Source organism: Leptonychotes weddellii, chromosome 8 (assembly GCF_054177405.1).
Source record: "Leptonychotes weddellii isolate Sample4059 chromosome 8, ASM5417740v2, whole genome shotgun sequence".
NCBI classification, from domain to species: Eukaryota; Metazoa; Chordata; class Mammalia; order Carnivora; family Phocidae; genus Leptonychotes; species Leptonychotes weddellii.
The window spans coordinates 104,809,356-104,820,377 of NC_138376.1; positions in this window are offsets into that span (position 1 = coordinate 104,809,356).

The window sequence follows — 11,022 nt, forward strand, 5'->3', positions numbered from 1 at the left end:
CTAAGGGGGCAGGAAGGACCAGGAGATCTTAGCATACAACCAGCTCTACTTTTCCCTCTGGGACCCAAGCCCAGCAATCCTACCGCTATAGATTCTGTGTGCCATCTGGAGGCAGTAACAGGGTGTATAACTGACATTTTTCAAGTTTCCTTTGTACTGTGTCCCCAGAGGTCAACTGAGAGCCTAGGCAGCTTGATGTGACAGTGGGGTGGGGGGGGCGCATCATGCCTGTCAGTTTTCTGGATGAAATGGAGACAAACAATAAGTTAGGAAAAATAAAAAGAAATCTCTCCCTGACCAATTAAATGGGCCACTCTTTAATGATGGAGAACACCATAGAGGAGCAAAGACCAAAAGCAGGTATTGAAAGGTGAATGATTTTTTGATAACACTGGAAATGCAGGCAATCCTCCTATAAAGTATAAATCAAGAATATCCATATTTTAATCTAAGTTCAGGGCCCGTGTTCCGGGGAAAAAAAAAAGAGAGAGGCCCAGTAAACAGCTAGAAAAAGGGACTCCCCTCAAGACTTTTTCCGTCAGACCAGAGTTGGCTCCCAAAAACAATAGAGAACATGAAGAAAAAAGAGATAATTTGACAACATCCCTGTGGCACAATGATTTCTTATTGACATTTAATTTAAGAAATAGACCATTCTTAGAATTTGAGAACTTGCTAGAAAATAAAATATCTCTTTTTCTCCGAAAGTGACCTTGCTGTCCAGAAAACTCCAAGCCTTCCTGGAATTTTTATTTAGAATTCCAGAGAGTTCCATAAAGATTTTCAAATGCAACCACATCTTCTACTAACATTATATGCAGGAGGGGCTTCTTCTTCTCAAAATCACAGGGTATATAATCCAGCATTCTCTAGAAATAAAAGCTAAATGTGGTAATTCTACTATGAACAGCAAGCACCAATTTCAAACAGAGTTTAATTTCCAAATCAAGACCCAAGTCAGCAGTCATTGTGCTAAAACATACAATGTACTGAAGTTATACGAGCACATTGGGTTAGTCCCAGAAAGATTTGCAAGAAAAATAAAGAATGGCTTGGTTTTGATGGTTACTAAAACTTCTGGAAGACTTTTCACCAAAAGAATCCAACCTTTGGGATGTTACTATCTTCCCCATCCCCCCCACCCCAACAACCATTCTAATACAATTAACCAGCAGTTGTCCACCAAGCCAGCATAGTCCACCACTATGCATCAGCATAGAGGGAGGGTTACAGATTGCCTCAAGTTGAATTCTGGCTCAGTCACGTATTAGCTATTTATCCCTTGGCTGGTTCCTTTTTTTTTTTTTTTTTTTGAGATTTTATTATTTATTTATTTGAGAGAGAGAGAGAGACCACGCAAAAGTGGGGAGAGGGAAGAGGAGAGAATCCCAAGCAGACTCTGCGGAGTGTGGAGCCCGAAGCAAAGCTCAAGCCAAGGACCCGGAGGTCGTGACCTGAGCCAAAACCAAGAGTCGGACACTTAGCCAACTGAGACACCCAGGTGCTCCTTGGATGGTTTCTTAATTTCTTTATGCCTCTATGAGATCAATGAGACAATAGTAGTACCTCTCATAGGGTTGTTACAGGAAGCAAATGAGTTAGAATAGTGTGGGTCACATACTAAGGGCTTAAGTTTTTTAAATTTTTAAATGGTCATATGAACAGGAAATATGGAAACATGAGCTCCCGACCTTCTTGCCTTGCTCAGAACTCAAGGAAGGAGGGTCACTATATGCAATGTTTTCAGTATGTACTTTTAATATGTATTTCAGTATGTGCCCAGGGGTGCTCAGAAGTGATTTTGCTCCCGTGGTAGGTGTTGCCAGATTAGTGTCATAATTGTGGATTTGACGTTCCCAGACACAATCTTCTCTGGAACTGTCTGATTCATCTCTTCAAGACCAGCATAGATCACAATGTCTAGCAGATCACAGGTCTTCCACAAATGATTGTTCAACTACACTAAACTTCAGACACAATAGTTATAGAAGCCTTAATTTAAGGATATCAAAAGGAGACAAAGTACAAAGAATGGGAATATCCAAGAGTGGTGAACCAGCATCTGGACAGAGTGGCCTGTAAACTAACACCTGGGAGTAGAATTGCAACCCCAGCTCCTCCTAGCAGTGTCTCCTAGTAGACCACGCTCCCTCTGTCATTTGTCGATGCTGGGAAAGCATGCCACTAACTGAGTTTCTTAGAACAGAGCCATGGAAGTTACCAGGAATAACGAAGGCAGACTTCCAATGTCTTGGTGACATGTGGGCAAAAGCACATTTGGAAGAGTCCCAAACAAGACACAGACGGCAACTGCAAAGGTAAATGGAGCCCTCTCTGTCCTCACTTCATAAAGTTCCAAGCAAACTCCCACCTCATGCTCTTCTTTGATTTTTTCTCCTGTTTCCCGGGATGTTCAAATGCCTACTTTTTCAATCTCCAGAGCTCTGACATCTCAATCCTGCAGTCATTCATTTTCCAATCATGTAGAAAATATGTAGAGGAAGAATAACCATCAGAGGCTTGCACAGTTTATGGAGGGAGAATGAGAAAGAGCTACTTCCTAAACCAGACTAGAAAAATGGCTCACTCCAGAGCAAACTGGGATGGGTGGTCACCCTACTCTTCAATCTCCTTTGAAGACTTCATGTCTTCCACTCACTACTAAAATGTCCGCGTCCCAAGGGCTCCATCACTGGCTTCCTGTCTTTTTCACCCTAAGTCTCCTTGGTGGCTTTATCCAACTCAAAGCTTCAAATACCACTGATACGTTTGTGAGACAGTTATCAAATCTGTATTTTCTCAAAACCCAAACTGCCCTGATAGCTTAATGCATCAAAACAGAACACATCTCAGGGTGCCTGCGTGGCTCAGTTGGTTAAGTGACTGCCTTCAGCTCAGGTCATGATCACAGGGTCCTGGGATTGAGCCCCGCATCAAGCTCCCTACTAGGTGAGAGGCCTGCTTCTCCCTCTCCCACTCCCCCTGCTTGTGTTCTCTCTCTGTCTGTCTCTCTCTCTGTCAAATAAATAAATAAAATCTTTTAAAAAAAGCACACATCTTCTCCACAAAGCTTGCTTCTTCTTTTTTTATATTTAAGTTCAATTAATTAACATATATTATTGGTTTCAGAGCTAGAGATCAGAGATTCATCAGTCTTATATAATACCCAGTGCTCATTATATCACATGCCCTCCTTAATGTCCATTACCCAGTTACCCCATCCCCACGCTCCTCCCATCCAGCAACCCTTAGTTTGTTTCCTATGATTAAGAATCTCTTATGGTTTGTCTCCCTCTCTGATTTTGTCTTGTTTTATTTTTTCCTCTCTTCCCCTATGATCCTCGGTTGTGTTTCCTAAATTCTACATATGAGTGAGAGCATATAATTGTCTTTCTCTGATTGACCTATTTCGCTTAGCATAACACCTTCTACTTCCATCCACGTCACTGCAAATGGCAAGATTTCACTTTTTTGGTGGCTGAGTAGTATTCCATTGTGTGTGTGTGTGCGTGTGTGTGTGTGTGTGTGTGTGTGTGTGTATACATCTTCTTCATCCATTTGTCAATGGACATCTGGGCTCATTCCATAGTTTGGCTATTGTCATAGTATAACATTGCTGCTATAAACATTGAGGTGCAGGGGCCCCTTTGGATCACTACATTTGTACCTTTGGGGTAAATACCCAGTAGTGCAATTGCTGCATCATAGGGTAGCTCTATTTTCAACTTCTTGAGGAACCTCCATACTGTTTTCCAGAGTGGCTGCACCAGCTTGCATTCCCACCAAAAGTGTAAGAGGGTTCCCCTTTCTCCACATCCTCGCCATCATCTATCGACAAAGCTTGCTTTTTACTTCCTATTTTGGTAAGTGACTGAGACATCCGTCCAGCTAGTCAGTCAAATCCAAACAAATTGGAAGTTGTCCTTAATTCCTTTCTCCCTCACCCCTATTGATTCTACCCTCTAGATATTCACCCTCTTGTCTCCATTCCTCACATACAGCTTTTGTTCAGGCTTCATAGTCAATTCCCCACCTGTAATACTACAAGCCACTCTGCCAACCCAATAAACTTTCTAAAATGCTACCCTAATTAACCTTTTTGCAATCATTTAATGTTTCTCCCTGTGGCTTTTCTGAGTAAAATTCAACTCCTTCACTTAGAACCCTAAGATCATAATGTGAACCTTGCCCTTTCTATAGCTTTCTCTCAACCACCCTCCCCTTATGTTACCCCCTCCACCCTGAGTTTTGGGTCTAGTCATTGCAAACACCTACAGATCTCTGAAGCTCACAAGCTAGTTCCCACTTGTGAGCCTTCCCCTGCAATTCCCTCCTTTGGGACTGCTCATCCCCAACTCACCCTTTCTGGACATTTACAGTTCAAATAATAGTACCTTCTGTCTGATTTGGCTGACCTCCTTCACACAGCCAAAGTACCCATATCAGAGCACCCATTACACGGTATTCTCATCCTTACTTACGTGCATGTTTCTCTGACTGATTTTGAGCAACTTGGGAATATAATCCATGTGTTACCTGTTGTTATAAACCCAATACCTAAAACAAGAGTGCTAATTAAAATCAACCCAATGAAAAAAATAAAAGAATAGGGGCCCCTGGGTGGCTCAGTTGTTAAGCATCTGCCTTCAGCTTGGGCCATGATCCGGGGGTTCTGGGATCCAGCCCTGCGTCGGGCTCCCTGCTCAGCCAGAAGCCTGCTTCTCCCTCTCCAATTCCCCCTCCTTGTGTTCCCTCTCTCACTGTCTCTCTCTCTCTGTCAAAAAGAAAAAGAAAAAAATGAAAGAATAACCCATGGGCAAATGATTTAATACCTGGAAACATTACAAACTTTCTGTAAATGGTTTCATGAGCTTTATTCCTTAAAGTTGATATTTCCACATTTCCCCAAATTGTAGAAGTTAGAGAAGTTTCCAGAGTAGTGAAAATGAAGCAGTTTTCTCACTGATGAGAAAAGGTATGTGAAGGAAGCTGGTTAAAAGTATCTGTGAATTCATAAGTCAATAACGCAATCATTATATGACTGTTTTTGACTCTATGTCAGCTAAGGAAGTGAGCACACACCGGGAAATGTTTTGTAGACAAGGAAGAATGAGACATAATCCTTGCCTTCCGGGAGCTCACTGTCTGGTTGGGAGACAAGACATACAAATACACAGTATGCAAGATAGCATTAGATAAGGACTTCACTGAAGAGAGACTTGTTGCTTTGGTCTGGGTCAGAAAAGACTTCACAGAGGATGAGGTCCCTCAGTTGACTTTGAGAGGGAATCTAAATGAGATGAACAGTGAGGAGGAAGAAACCTACACATGCAAGGAGACGGGGGCAGTCAGCGTAGCGTGACCGAGGGAGAGCCCTGGAAGAACACCAGCAGCCTCGGTCGGGTATCCCTTGGAGTAATGGAGTGGCCGGGTGATTAACCACTCTGGTTTGCCCAAGTCTGTCCCCATTTTAAAATGGGAAATCTTGCATCCTGGGGAAGCCCCCTCCCCTTTCTCAGAGAGACCCGGATGGTTGGTAGCCCCTGATAGAACAGAAGCTCTAGCATCAGGAAGAAGGGCTAGGGTCCAGACTGCGCTCTGTCACTTAACTGCCTGGGTGGCTTTGGGTGCGTCATTTAACTCTGAGTTGCAGTATGGAAATGGAGTCAGTCATTAGTACCTGGCCTCTCTGTTTAGTGAAGCCTTGTGAAATTGATCTGTTTTTGTTTTTGGTTTGGTCAAAAAGGGCCACATGTCATTACTGTGTGTCTACCTCATACTTAATAGCACAGTTAGTGGGACAGAGGTGATTGTGTCTATGAAAACACTTGGTAAACAGTAGAGAGCTTATAAGTACGAACCATTATTATTATTATTATAAAATGACCCTTTATTTTCAATAGCTAAGTGGACACAGGCCTGGAATGACAAAAGACCTTACTCAATGGGGAACCCCTCTTGTTTTGTAGTATTTTTTAAAACTTCCAAGAAAATTGCTACTCTTAAATTTTCTCACGTAAAATTTTTTCCTGCCCAATATCAATGGTCATTCTGACGTCTACCACATAATTGGAGAACAAACCAACAAAGCCAAAGATTTTTGACATCTGGCTTCCCCTTAAAACAAGAACACGTTTCTAAAATTGCATTTTAGATATGTATCACAATGGAAATAAATAAATACCCTCAGGAAAAGACGGAAGCCAGAAGTAAACTGCAGAGCTGATGCTACTTGGGTCACTGGGAAATGTTTTGGGGAAGTAGGAAGGAGACCCCTGCTTGCTTGAGACCATAATAACCTTGTGCCACCCAGAACTACGTGGGTAATTAGTTGAGGGAGACATGTCACCGTCCAGCTTTAGTGCCGTACGCACCTCAGCGATGTGCAGAATCAGAGACAGAGCTCTGTCCCTTAAGGGAAAAAGCAAGGAGTAAGAAATGAAAGCTCCACAGAAAGGGCACAGTCTATCTTCTGGGCCACACATGAGCTCAGCCAGGGAGAGTGATTTAGAGCGATTGAAACAGGCCCCTTTGGCCAAAGGCAGCTCTGTGAATGTTCTCTGAATTCACAGAACACTCACAGGCTCTCTAAACCAGTACACAGCTTCTAGAAAACCTGACTGCTTCAAACACTCACATTGATTTTGCAAAAATGACATCCGCAAAAGCTACAAACAGAAGTCCAAGGCCCCCAGCAAGTCGCGCTGCCAGCCACACTGTAATGAGAACGCGGCGGATGTCCCCAAGGTCTCCCTGGGGAAGACAGAACTGACCATACTCACATGGCCCGAGTCTGCTCTTTGAATTATATTTATTTGACTCGGTACTGATGTGTTAATTCGCAAATAATGTCTTTGTTCCCTTTGTAACATTGAAAATTGTCACTGCCTTTAGGAAAAGAAATTTTTCTAAGCTCTGATGGAGCGGCAAACTGTTTTATACACAGGCAACATTTAACTAACTTCGGGAGTTAACACTGCTGCCAAAACCCTTCCCGAATACGGAAAATGAGGTCTAGAGCCAGGCCAATTAGTCAGTGAGTGGGGACACCTGCTCCTCCCGCCCGGGGCGGCACCTGGGAAAGTGTCTGTCACTGGCCCTGGCGAGGACTGGCCAGGGAGTGAAGCGGCCAAGGCGGTCACCCCACACCCCGCCGGGCGCGGGCACGCACATCTAGCCACGCCGAGCGATGGTGAGCTAGCCACGATACGGGGGGCGTCCTAAGAGGCAGAGAAGGAGTCCCTCCTGGACAGAGGCAATAAGACAAGCCCGGGCGAGTCTCAGATTCTGGAAGCTAATCAGTGGCAAGTTCGAACAGGAAGCAGAATGAGAACTCATCATGGATGTCGGCCCTAACGGAAATCCAGGGACCCGAGGTGCTCCCTAAATCAAAGGATCGAGACTTTGAAAGTTTCTCAGGCCTCCCTAAGATTCCCAGAAGACCAGTCACGATGATGGGGACGACGATAGCAGCTAACATTTATTAAGTGCTTATGAAGGCATTGTTTTAAGAGCTTTGCATGAGCTACAAACTCACAACAACCCTATGAAGTGTGAGTCCTAGGATTTCTTCTAGTGTCCATTAGAAAACCGAGGGATTGGATCACTGTCCAGGGTCAGTGAAACCAGGCCAGCTGGCTCCGGAGCCTGCCAGTGTTGGATGGCCTTTCAAACGCTCCCTGAAGAGTCCCCTCTGCTTGGATACTTCCAAAGCAGACGACTCTTTGCACCACCAGCCCGCTCTGGTCAGTGACTTCATCCGTGTGAACGTGTACCAACGCACACACCCTCTTTATCAGCAATTGCATTTCCAGGAATTTAATACACAAATGTTTGTGCAGACGGTTATTTACTGGTGTGTGGTTGAGGTTTATATAAGAAATAACGCAAATTTCCATCAAGAGATAACTAGTTAAGTACATTATGATAGAGCGACCCAGGGCGCTAGTCTTAAAAGCTGGCTCCTCCGCTCCGTCCCCCTGCAGCCCTGCAAGCAGGTGGCTTAGTGAGTGGGGGGCACCTTGGTGGGAAGTAGACCATGCCCCTTCCCCCAAGAGGAAGCACCCCACTTGCAGACCACACTGCATGTGGCAGCCTCTCTGGCCCACACTGAGTCACCACCCAACAGCAAAAAAAAAAAAAAAAAAAGAGGCACACCTACATCCACACATAGACCATGCCTAGACCATCTCTGGAAAGACACACAGAACCCAATGACCATACTCACCTCCGGAGAGGGAACAACCCCCCCTTGGTTGGGGTGATATGCTTCTTACTTTTAAGTCGTTTGGTCATATTTGCACTTTTGCATGTGTGTGTGTGAACCAAGGATACCTTAAAACAACTAAAATTTAAAATAAACAAGCCTATGATGGGGCGCCTGGGTGGCTCAGTGGGTTAAGCCTCTGCCTTCAGCTCAGGTCATGGTCTCAGGCTTCTGGGATCGAGCCCCGCATCGGGCTCCCTACTTAGTGGGGAGCCTGCTTTTCCCTTTCCCTCTGCCTCTCCTCCCAGTTCATGCTCTCTCTCTTTCTCCCTCAAATAAATAAAATCTTCAAAGAAATAAATAAAATAAAAAACCAATGAAAATAACATATTCATCACTGACCAATCACAAACAAAATATTAGAAAAAACGATCTAAGTGTCTAATCAGTGGAGAATGGATAAGTACATGAGTGGCTACCTCTTCTGTAAATTATTATAACAGTTCTTAAAAGCTGGGGAGGTAGAAGCTGCGTGGCGAAAAGGAAAAATATATAGATGATAATGAAAGAGCAAAGGACCCCATCATCTGTGCAGTGTGACTGCAATCACAATAATATGAAGAGAATTGTCTTCTCTTAGCAGCTGGGAATAGGCATTTCTCCTAAGGGTGGCGGGGCAGGGGGGCACCTTTGTCGGGAAAATAGTTCAGTAAGTCCTTTGGGGCAGAAGTTGAGCTCTTAGAGCTTCTCCAGATCACCAGAGAAAGTGTCAGTAATTTCTACTTTGCTCCCCGATGACATTTCAAAATGAATGGATTCTTTCCACAAAGACCACATAGCCAACCCTAATTATGCTACAAAGTACAACAAAAGGGAGGAGAGCTAAAATAAACTATGGGAAATCGCTAAGTATTCATATTAGCAAAGGGTTCCCAACATTCTCTTTATTTCCTAATTTGGAGTAATATGATTTTGTTACCTCTATACTTTTAAAAATAATCAGTGTTTAGATGTCTATAGAAAGAAGCAATGAGAAGCAACTCCATCCCAGCTGTCAAGGTGCAGAAGAGATTAACAGGAAGGTTTAGTAATGAAACCCCCGCCTTTCTCAGATCCTGGGGGGGGGGGCGGTTTAAGTTCTTCCTGCCCTCCGGGTCAGAAGGGAGTCTGAGCTGCGGGGAGAGGGAGGTGGGGGGTAAAGAGGGAACACCTTAGAAGCAACAACTGATGTTTTCTCTTGTTTCTGAAAACACCTTACCCTAGGAATGCATCTCAGATGGATAACTCATAGGATGCCCATAGACAAAAGAGGGTTCGGTACAGGGAAAACAAGAGGATTTCCTGATAGTATCTGTGCCGTAGCGTATATAATGAGATGGTTTGGAGGCTGATATCCTTAAAGAGCACATTGTATGGTCCCATTTCACATCCAAGTAGGCAGATAACTGAGAGCTGATAATCATTTAGAAACCGTATCTTTAATCCTCTTGCCTCTGGTATTCTCGCCAAGGCTTCCTCATCCTTCATACCTCAGCCCGCAGCAGATCATGGGGTTTGCAGGTGACAGGTGAGCCCCGAGCCCTGCTATGGAGCATACCGTGACTTCCCACATTCCGTAAACTCTCTGAGCCTAAGAATCTCCATCCATAAAATGGGAATGATAACAATACCTGCCCCTCAAAGTTTGAACATTAAAAGAGATAATGGACGTGAAAATACTCCTTATCATTTGAAAGCCTGCTGTAACATTATCCAAACTGAACAAAGTTTACAGTGTCTCAGAAACTACCGAATAATTTCCCCCGAGTAATATAAATGAATAAAAGACACAATTTGGGGATATCACATAATTTTATAGTATTCTAATTAAATGCTGTTAATAAACTTACAACTAGGGGCACCTGGGTGGCTCAGTCGTTAAGCGCCTGCCTTCGGCTCAGGTCATGATCCCAGGGTCCTGGGATTGAGCCCCGCATCGGGCTCCCTGCTCTGCGGGAAGCCTGCTTCTCCCTCTCCCACTCCCCCTGCTTGTGTTCCCTCTCACTGTGTCTCTCTCTGTCAAATAAATAAATAAAATCTTTCAAAATAAAAAATAATAAACTTACAACTATATATTGCCTTCACATTTTTCTTTTAATTCCATGCGTACTTATAAATAGAATCTAGCATAAACGAAAATGGGCTCATTTGACTTCTCTCTCACCTTAAGTCTCCTTAAAAACAAATTTAAAAATTAAATAAATAAAAGTCCTTTGAAAGAAAGTGTGTGACATGAAAAAGTGCTCAATATCGCTCAGCATCGGGGAAATTCAAATCAAAACCTCAATGAGATACCACCTCGCACCAGTCAGAATGTCTAAAATTAACAAGTCAGGAAACGACAGATGTTGGCGAGGATGCGGAGAAAGGGGAACCCTCCTACACTGTTGGTGGGAATGCAAGCTGGTGCAGCCACTCTGGAAAACAATATGGAGGTTCCTCAAAAAGTTGAAAATAGAGCTACCCTACAACCCAGCAATTGCACTACTGGATATTTACCCCAAAGATACAAATGTAGTGATCCAAAGGGGTACGTGCACCCCGATGTTTATAACAGCAATGTCCACAATAGCCAAACTATGGAATGAGCCCAGATGTCCATCAACAGATGAATGGATAAAGAAGAAGTGGTATATATATACAATGGAATATTATGCAACCATCAAAAAAACCGAAATCTTGCCATTTGCAATGACGTGGATGGAACTGGAGGGTATTATGCTGAGCAAAATAAGTCAATCAGAGAAAGACATGTATCATATGACCTCACTGATATG